This window comes from Electrophorus electricus, chromosome 7 (genome assembly GCF_041902795.1).
Source record: "Electrophorus electricus isolate QZ-2024a chromosome 7, ASM4190279v1, whole genome shotgun sequence".
NCBI classification, from domain to species: Eukaryota; Metazoa; Chordata; class Actinopteri; order Gymnotiformes; family Gymnotidae; genus Electrophorus; species Electrophorus electricus.
The window spans coordinates 27157501-27167217 of NC_137503.1; positions in this window are offsets into that span (position 1 = coordinate 27157501).

The window sequence follows — 9717 nt, forward strand, 5'->3', positions numbered from 1 at the left end:
TGAAGTTAGAAGGGTAAATGCATGCCAAGAGCAACAAGATGTCTGAATTGCTTTATTTGAGTGTGTAGTGTATGTGGACTTCACGTTCACTCTGTGATGCTCCTGACCCGAGAATCTTAGTGTGCTAATCTACATATTACCTGTTTAACATCTCTATAGCAACGCAAGCAACTGCCAACATGCGTCAGAGAAGTCCGTGACTGATTCTCAGTCCCTTTTCTGGTTGCCATGGACACGCTGGGGACTGACAACATCAGTGACGAGTGTCAGAACAGAGGAGAATTTCAAATGGTTTGTCATTAGCGGTCATCAATTAGTGGTTGTTAGTGCTTTGTACAGTCACACTCAGCAAAATGCCTATTTTGGAATTAACATCTACAGTGCTGATTGCTCTTACTGTGGTCATTTGTGTGTGGTTGAAAAGTTACAAACACTGCAGGTGTCAGTTCAGCACTGGGGCTTACTGTGTCCTAAAGCCCACCCTTGACATAGAGTATGTCTGCATGCTGACCTAAATGACTAGTGGACTTACATTCATCTTTAACACTAGTGATTAAACCAACACGAATCTAAAAACAGCAACATGGACCCATAAGGTTTTGAATGTTTTGAAGGGTCCCTTTCATGATGATCATGAAGCATCTGGAGATAGGAGTGGAGGAGAGGAGCAAGGAGAGGAGGAGGGGAGTGAGTGCAGAAGAGAAGCCCGATCCACCTTGCTGAGGGCTTCCACCCCTACCCCCCACCAGGGCCCCTGGGCTCTCTCGGTGATGCAGCCAAGCGGCCTGCTGTTAAGAAGAGAATGGGCAACACTGAGCCCAGCTCTGCTTGTTCTTGCCCTGCATTATTCAACTCACACCTGCGGTAAGCCGCGCCCGAAGCAGCACAGCACACACAATTGCTCAGTCTTTCACATGATTTATTTTTAGAGCCATATTGCATCCTCCCAGTCCTCTTGCTGCATCAGACTCAGCTATCCTTGCACATGCAGTAGGCTACTTTTACTGCAGTCCCCTACACACTAGCAGACATATAAGCTTAATATTCTCAATCTTAGCTTTATTGTCTCCCCAAGTGGTAGTGCTAGTCAGTTCCCAGTTATTATTGAGGCCTTCCCTGTCACCAAGGAGCTTCCAACCTGGGAGTCTGAGGGCACTAACTAGCCAGGGCTATATATGTGATCTAATAGATTGGCTGGCATTGCTAATCAACAGGGAGTGAACTGAGAGCACGGCTCAAAATCCAATCAAATCCTGATGGCTACATTGCAGTCCCACTATCAATGAACATCCTGTTTTACTCAGAAATATGTCACGTTAGGGAAGTAAAATGCCTTAATTTCTTTCGAAGTTTTCCTACATTTTCAATGTAGCTCTGTTGCATGCATTTTAAATGCCGCCCTTACAAAATAAAAAAGAAGGATTTTATCAAAGCATTTTATCAAAGCTTTTAACAAAGCATGCTAAAAGACAAGTATATCAAACAAGATGTAACTACAAAAAGAAATACAACAAATGAATGCAGGCAATCATTTAACCACTGAGAAGAAAAGTAGGCTAATAAAAATTTGAAAAATAAAAATCTGTCTCCTCACTTCTTCTCTCATGACTCCTCCTCCACCTCCTTCCCAGGCCCAGCACTCTCCCTTTCCATTATAACAACACCCACTCAAGGGAATAAGGTAAGAGAGAGTCAGACAGAGGGACAGGGTAAATGTGTGTGGACAACTCTCTGAAATATGCACCGACTGCTGGTTGTTTAGAGGGACGATCGGCAGCTCAATACCTACCTATGGTACATCATCTCTATCCCATACATCCTGTGCACAGCACCTGGATAGGCACCATTCAGAACACCTATCTTGATGAAAATTCATACTACTATATCACATTTAAGAGCATTTGCAGTTCTGCTGGGAGGGGGAGAGAGAAGAGCCACATGAGTAGCTAAGGAGACACAGGAAATGGTCGGTGTGTAGCCCAGGACATGCTATCGCACCACAGCTGTTCCATCTTACAGCCCACATATGCCCTTTCTACATTGCTATACATTCTTATTCAGCGATAGCCAGTATCTGTGCCTTCTTTGGAGCAGATGAGAAGGTGAGCAGAGAGGAAGTGTTTATGGGGTAATGTGGTTTATCACACGCTAAAACTAGCCTCACTGAAAGAAAATCTAATAGCATGCATTATTGATGCTCTCCAGTCATGGACCCATATGTAGGAACCACTTGCAGAAACAACAGCCTCCGTTTTACTGGTGATTCCTAAATCTATTTACATGCTTGAACTGGTGGCTGATACAATGAGATTAAACAATTTTTGTAACAATTAGCTCATAGAGCACATTGTTTTGAAGCAAAGCCTCTTAAAAATGATGTTATTCTAACAAATAGGTTAAATGAATTTCAGGATAGTTAATCTAGACTCTACTTCCTAGATATTTTATATTTTGTATATTTTGGTGTGGGATATTTTGTGTTTAATTATATACTTCATAATTTACTTTTTACTCTTTGTTTGGGAACTTCCATATTTGGAGTCCAAGTCTTTGATGCTGGCACACAGACACACTTCTCTTTTCAGGATTGGGGCCTCACCTACTGATGACATTCCACCATAAGTCTGTGATCAGTTCTGCATAATAGCATGTTTAAGATGTTGTACACAGCCCTGGATGGCCCCAGCCAGATACTCCCACTAACCAGAAAATGAATTAGTTTCATTACCATGATGTGTCGCATGAAAACTGTTGTCTACAAGGAGCTCTTTATGCGATCCAGGCACAAAAAAAATGTCACTAGAAAAAGACTACAAGTAGATGACAGTATTTTTTTTTTTACCCAGTTTTGTTCAAAAACCCAGATCAAACAAAATGACCTCTGAGTGTAAAAGCAATTTTAATCCTTTACAATATTAAAATGACAAAAAGCTAAATCAATATGAATTTGCCATGAAGACACAGAATGAAGAGATAAGATTAAGAAACTCCTTTGTACATGAATCTTTGACAAATCCTATCCTGTTATTGAAAGCACATCTTATATAAAAGACTTTGATAGCTTTGCTTTCTCCTGAGCTGTGGGACAGTAGTCTACTCTCACCCACATAATTCCACCACCTAAACAACGCCAAAGGCAAGCAATCCAAACTAATGATATGAGGCACATTCATCTCCACTTTTCAGGAGAGTTTATACAAAGAGCCCCTATAAACAAAGCTTCTTCAGGACTGGCACAAAACAATTTCTCTGGTTGGTGGAACATCCTGTTTGCTAATGCTGAATCTTGAATAAGTCTGGCTGTAGTGACCTCAGTTTGGGGATTTCCAGAGTTCTCCCGTGACAGTGAAAATGGCCTCTCTCTTCCAGAACAGAGAAGCTTTTCCTCTTCCTCATGGTTTTATCAGTAGTGACCATCAGTTGGACTGGATTTATTTTAGCTTCTGATCAAATAACTCTGTTGTTTTTAAGTCTGTTTGTCCCTCAGTCTTGTCTTTTCTCTTAACAGTGTCAGGGGTACCTCATTAAAGGGGGGTGGGGGTGAGGGAGTGAAGCAATAAGATATGAATATGATTATGTTCTTTGCTTGCTTCTGCCTTTCCTGACATTCCCACTTGAGACAAGCAAGCTTTGAGAACAAGAATGACAACAGGGCTTTTAGACTCAAGAAGGCTCTCTGATGGATGATCCTTGATGGGAAAAAGATAACTAGGCACTTGTTTATCTGGGAATTAATATTTCAAAACAAATCCTTGGTTAGGTTGTATAGCCAGCACAACAGCTAAAGCCAGTTTTTCTTGCTTGTGTGTGTGTGATGTGGGTCTGTGAGACACAGTTGGCTTTCTCTTAACACAATGGAAATTAAGGATAGGTCTCAGAGACATTAAGTTAGTATGTGTACAAATAGCTAACATGGCGACCAAAACCTTTCACTGCAGTTTATACAAACTGCCATGTTCTTAAATGACTGGAATCACCAGCCCAAATGAATAATTTATGAATTAGTTGAAGGCTTCAGCCATTGCAGAATCACAGGTGTCCACACAAACCTACATTTTATGGCATGTAGAATTTCAACTAAAACTGCCAAACAAGTTTTTAGTTGAAAATGCCTTCAATACCCTTAAGAAAAAGCCTGCCTTAGGGCTCAGATTGTCAAAGAGATACACCTTAATGAACATGAGGTAATACACATACTGATATAATAGTCAGTAAAATCTCTTTTAAACTGCAGCACAAATCTCAGTAGAAGGGCTTGTCTTGGGAGCTTTAAGTCCAGTCATGTCTCTGTCAAAAATATCCTATCCAATGGGTTCCCTCTCCACACACCAAACTGGTTTAAAGTGGTGTTTTCTGTTTATGTGAAGCTGTTATATTGTTTGATTAGATTACATTGGCCATTTTATGCTACTTTATTCTCTGAGCTCTCTGTACAAGTGCTGGAGCAGCAAGCTGTGGGTCTGAGTGCAATCGATGAATATTTCATCACTTTGAGACCTGACGCTTTCTCTGAGGGCAAGTCTTTGGTGGACTCTGTATGGTAATAACACTGTCCCAGCCCGATCTGGGCTAAGGAGTTTTCCAGCACATATCTGAACTCGAATTCAGTGTTCATACACTAAGGAAAGACCCTTGTGTATGAAATTGCCACAAATTCATGCCTATAAGGAGTGATGGTGAGTATGTAGCATGCACATGTGTGTGGGTTAGTGAAATGGGGGGGTGTGTGGTTATCTAATGTTACATGTTACATCATAGGCCTTTCCTGAGGCTTCCTGCATAAATTATTGGAAGTAATTGTATGCTGAGGTTAATTGTGGTATAAGCATAGGATTTTAAAGCAGTTAGTAAAGCAAGCTAAGTTTTGCTGAATAATAAACAGACAAAACCTGGCTGATTCCTTATTTATAGCATTGGAAAAAAAAACAGTGATGGCTTTGTCATGTACCACTCCCTTACAGGCCTGTCATCTTAGGGGCTATAGTAAAGCCTACAACCAGTCCTATACAATACGCCTAAGACTGTAGCCTACTGTAGTAGGCTGGTAGTAGTGCCTGAAAATCAGACATCTGAACAACATAATAGGAATTAAACCAGCTTTAGCCTTCTATCCATCTTTGGTATTGACCTAACGCCTCACTAATGAACTTGCATGGCCATGCACTGTAAATAATTTCTACACCTCTCTAGTGCAGCTCTGCTGGGAACATGACAGCCCCAGAAATGAGAGTGAGAGAGTATGTCTGGGTGTAACCTATCAAAACACCTCAGAGATGCTCTGACATTCGGGACCTAGATGTGACATTATGCTCTTGGAAATCATGTAGAGAATGGATGATGTGATTTTATTCAAAAGTCCTAGAATACAGCCAGTAAATTCCACCAGAGTGCTCTTTATCTTGCTTTAATCGGAGGCATCTAAATGGACATCTAAGCCTCAGATTTGTGAGTACTGTCATGAAAGTTGAGTCTAGGGGTGTCTGGAATGTGCTCTGTCATATTCTTTGAAAGTATCTGAAGCCATTGCTCTTTAAGAACTAGCTCCTCTTATTAGAACTTCTCTAACCTATTGGATGTACACAAGATTGAATCCTGGAGGGTTACAGCACAGTTTAGAATTTTCTCTTCATTTGCCCTATCTTGCTCAACTGGATAATTAACTGATGACCGTGAATTGGAGCTGCTATGTTGGAACCAAGAAAACGATAAAATGTGGTGCTACAGCCCTCTGGAGTGGCATTATAGTACTCTACTTTAATTATATCAGATAAACAGAGATATGGTTCACACACCAGCTCTAGTTCATAATTGTAAATTCAACTATAAAGTTAGAAAATCACTCTACAGGCTCTGCTTGACTGGAGAAGACAAAATCCTTTGAGTTGTCACTGAATTAAGCTTTATCAATCAAACTCTTCATATTATATTCATGCCCACATTTGAGTCTTACAACAATCACCTGGATGTGGTACTGAAAGCTCTTAGTTACACACAAATGAGACACAATTACAGACAAGTGAGAGCAGGAGGAAACCAGGATAGCAGTCACACCCATTTGGCTTTAAGCCACAGCAGAGAACAGAAGACAGGTAAGTGAAGTGAAACTGTCTTCATAGTGAGCAGCTTCCTAATGTAACACTGGCAACCTCTGCCTATCACAGAAGCGCATGGCACAAACTGTTTATCCTGGCAGCTACTGTGATCTATCCAACGCAAATGAGTGAGATCGGCATGGCAACAGGCACCCGGGTAATCAGCAGGCTTTGAACAGAAGCTGGCAATCAGACTAATATCTATCCTCCTCATCTCTGGGGAGTGCCCTCGGCACCCTCCTCCCCTCTCCCCTCTCGCCCCTCCCCCACCAATCTGCAGTCCAAATTTCCTCTCTGTCACCCTCCTTTATTCTGTTGCTGGCAAATTCTGATGGCCATGATATTAGACAATCAGAGATTGTGGAACCTTATGACTGAGGGACAAATCGAGTCATGATTGATTTCGGCGTCTTATTTCCTGTTGTGTATCACGGTGTTGATCAGTGCACACACAACCATCCTACCTAAAGGGGAAGTATTAGAACAAAATGGTTTACTGTAATTACAAAGCTTCGTCCCTGAGCACAAATTGAACAGTTACTTACTAAGCCTATTCAGCATTTTTGAGCATTTTTTATGTAGAAAACACAAATCATTTCCCAGGTTAGTTTCATTAATCATTCTATATAAGACGGAAAATACAAATATATAAATTTGGAATGTTCAGGGCAAGATTACAAATTATTTTAAGATGCATGTCTTTACAAATCATTTTATGTTATACGGCTTTACAGAGTAGCAGAATGGCACTCTTATGACATTTGATAAAATTAACAAAACTCCAGTGGGGTCACAAAGTTTCAGCAGTGGAGATTCCCTCTCTGTGTCGATTTCAGAAAGTGATCTCAGAGGGAGTACTGGTCCAGGCAGGAATGACTGAGCTAGCACATGGGATGAGTGATACCTGTCAGCAGGAAACCATCTGCAGCGCGAGCCCACAGGCTTCATGACTCAGCACACCTATCACTACCGCAGCAACATAACGGGAACTTTGCTGAGGTCTTACCACACTATTGCATACATCCATTGTAAATTGTGCTTTAGCAGGTTTTAAAAGCCAGTTCTTTTTTTGTGTCTTAGAAATATACTTTAACAGGACAGTTTGCATCTTAAATGCTCAGAATATTAAGGAAGTGCATGTAAAAATGAATATGCATAGTTAAAGTGCATAGCTATATCAATTCTAAATGAGTTAAACTGAGAATAAAAAGTATTCATTTTCTGCAAATCTCATCATCTCTGCCTGAAAACAGAATTCCAGACAGACAGGTCTTATGACTTTTTCCATAGCTGCCTGTCTCTGTATGTACAGGATATACTGAAAATAATTGTGTGTGGGTATCAGTGAGCAAGGTCTGTTTCTAGGCAGGTTTACAGGAGGCCAGACAACACCCTGCGCTTTTTTATCCCCTCCTCTTCCCTGAACAAGCTCACATTACGTAAGAGTGCTCCATCGCGCAGAAAGTGTTAGCTGACAGCCTGACTGATCTAGTTCACGAGCAGCGATGGCTGCAGACTGCCTGGGGGAGGTGAGGATGGAGGGTGGGAAAAGGGACGCAACAACAGTGCCTCTAATGATGTACATGTGCCGTGTTGCTTCTGACTACATTGTGAGAAATGGACATAACCTAACAAGACTACATCTACATAGAGTTGGATGGACCACAGGCTGAAATGAATTGCTATCACATTCATTGAAGCCATACAGATTTATCTTTCTTTTTTTTTTTTTTAAAGTAAGCCTCCTTGACTGCCTCTCATATGGCTAACCTGTGAGACCATTAACCGCCCGGGCTACAAAAATGCTGTCCATCTCTCCCTCTCTATTCCCTACCACCATATGAGTGTTCCACTTAGAGCACAGAGGATGCAGCATTTTAGGAACTCCAGATAAACCCGTGATACTCCCTGAGCACTCAGCATCCTGCATGCACTGACACATCCTCCATGGCTGCTAGCTCCCATGTGCGCTTCAGATAATGGAGTAGCTGAAGCCAAGTAGGCTGGATGCTTGCTGAGAGTCAGCATGAGGGTGTTACTGCTCTCTATCACCACTGTAGCCTAATATCCCAGCCAAGGAATCAGGACTATAGAGAGGATTATCTGAAGAGGAGGTACTGCATGAGGTACAAGACCTCCATCAGCAAGTCATCCTTTATTCTGAGCTGTAAAGGATGGGGACCCCAACATCCTTCACTCTGACTTGAAAGGGGCTGAAACAGAATAAAAGGACTGAAACAGAACTTGAAAATGGCAAAAGGTTTCTGTATCTTGTCAGTGCACATGAGAGAACAGCAGTGACATTGATGACATCTGTCAATGAGGAGTGACTATATCTACTGGTGTCTCTATAAGATTTTTAGTGTTATTCCTTACACTGTGGTAGGATTACAGGGACAAGAATCATTGTAAGCCTGTAAATGATCTGCAGTTTTTTCCAATGTGGAGCATATCAAATTACCCATTCTTTTTCTAGAAGGTGGAGGCCATGATATTTGCAATGAAAGGGCCACCACTTCCTGTCAAGGATCCATAATGTTTTGTTTGGTATCCTGGGTCTGATTTTAAAGGCCTTTAGCACATGCAAATATCTGCATGCGCAGTTTTGGCGACTTTGGACTCCTGCAAACATGTGTGCTTGGTAAAATCAGGCTGTATAAAACATGCCCAAGTTTGTAACATTAACATGAGGCTAGTTTACACCATCAGCCAGAGGCAACATTTGAAGAATTAATTCTCAGGGAGCCTCTTTGGCTTTTGACCTCTTTCAAAGATAAGCAGGTTTATCACTCACTGTGTGTCTCTAAATGACTCTACTCTACATGGAAAGTGAGATTCAAACACTGCCATTCAGAATGGCTGTATCCTTTTCATAGGTCATAAGATAAGATGGATGAGTATTGTAAGTGTAAAAAGCAAACCATCAGTGTTAGAATATGTAAAACAGTTATTAATTCCCATGTTAGTTATTCTGCTCTGTTGACTTTTGGCCTGCGACACTATCCTTCCTTCAGTAATGATTCTGCAACTCTGTTTTCATAAAAACATTCAATTTATACAGTGTTCACTAACGAAAAGATGTAAAGGAAATGTGCAGAGTAATATGAAGTGCCATCTAAAATTTGCACCCAGTGGAACAAAATAATTTTATGTGAAAAACATTATGCTAGTGATACAGTATTAACAAATATCTGGCAAGGGGAAAATGGGCACTTAACATCACATCCAATCAATACTGCAATCTCCACTCTCCTGGAATAAAATTAGTCATTATTTAGACTCTGTGTAGGTAAGCATCTTAAGTGCACTGCACTCACTACACTCACTGTCATCTTTCTCTCTTCCTCTCTCCTACAAAAAATAGTACACTTCCCATTAATGATTCATTCACTTCCACTGTAACAGACCACAAGGGTTTTGACCTGCAGTTCATTTATTAGAGATAAAAAGTACAACAATGCATAGTCATCCTGGTGACCACTATAAAGTAGTCCATCATTAAGGAGAGTACTGAAATGTATATTCTTTGACTCAGGTGAACAGTTGGACAAGGAAACTTGGTGTTTACATCAGCTGTAATTAACTACACACAAACACAGTGAGGTCACACAGTAGTGACTGGGAA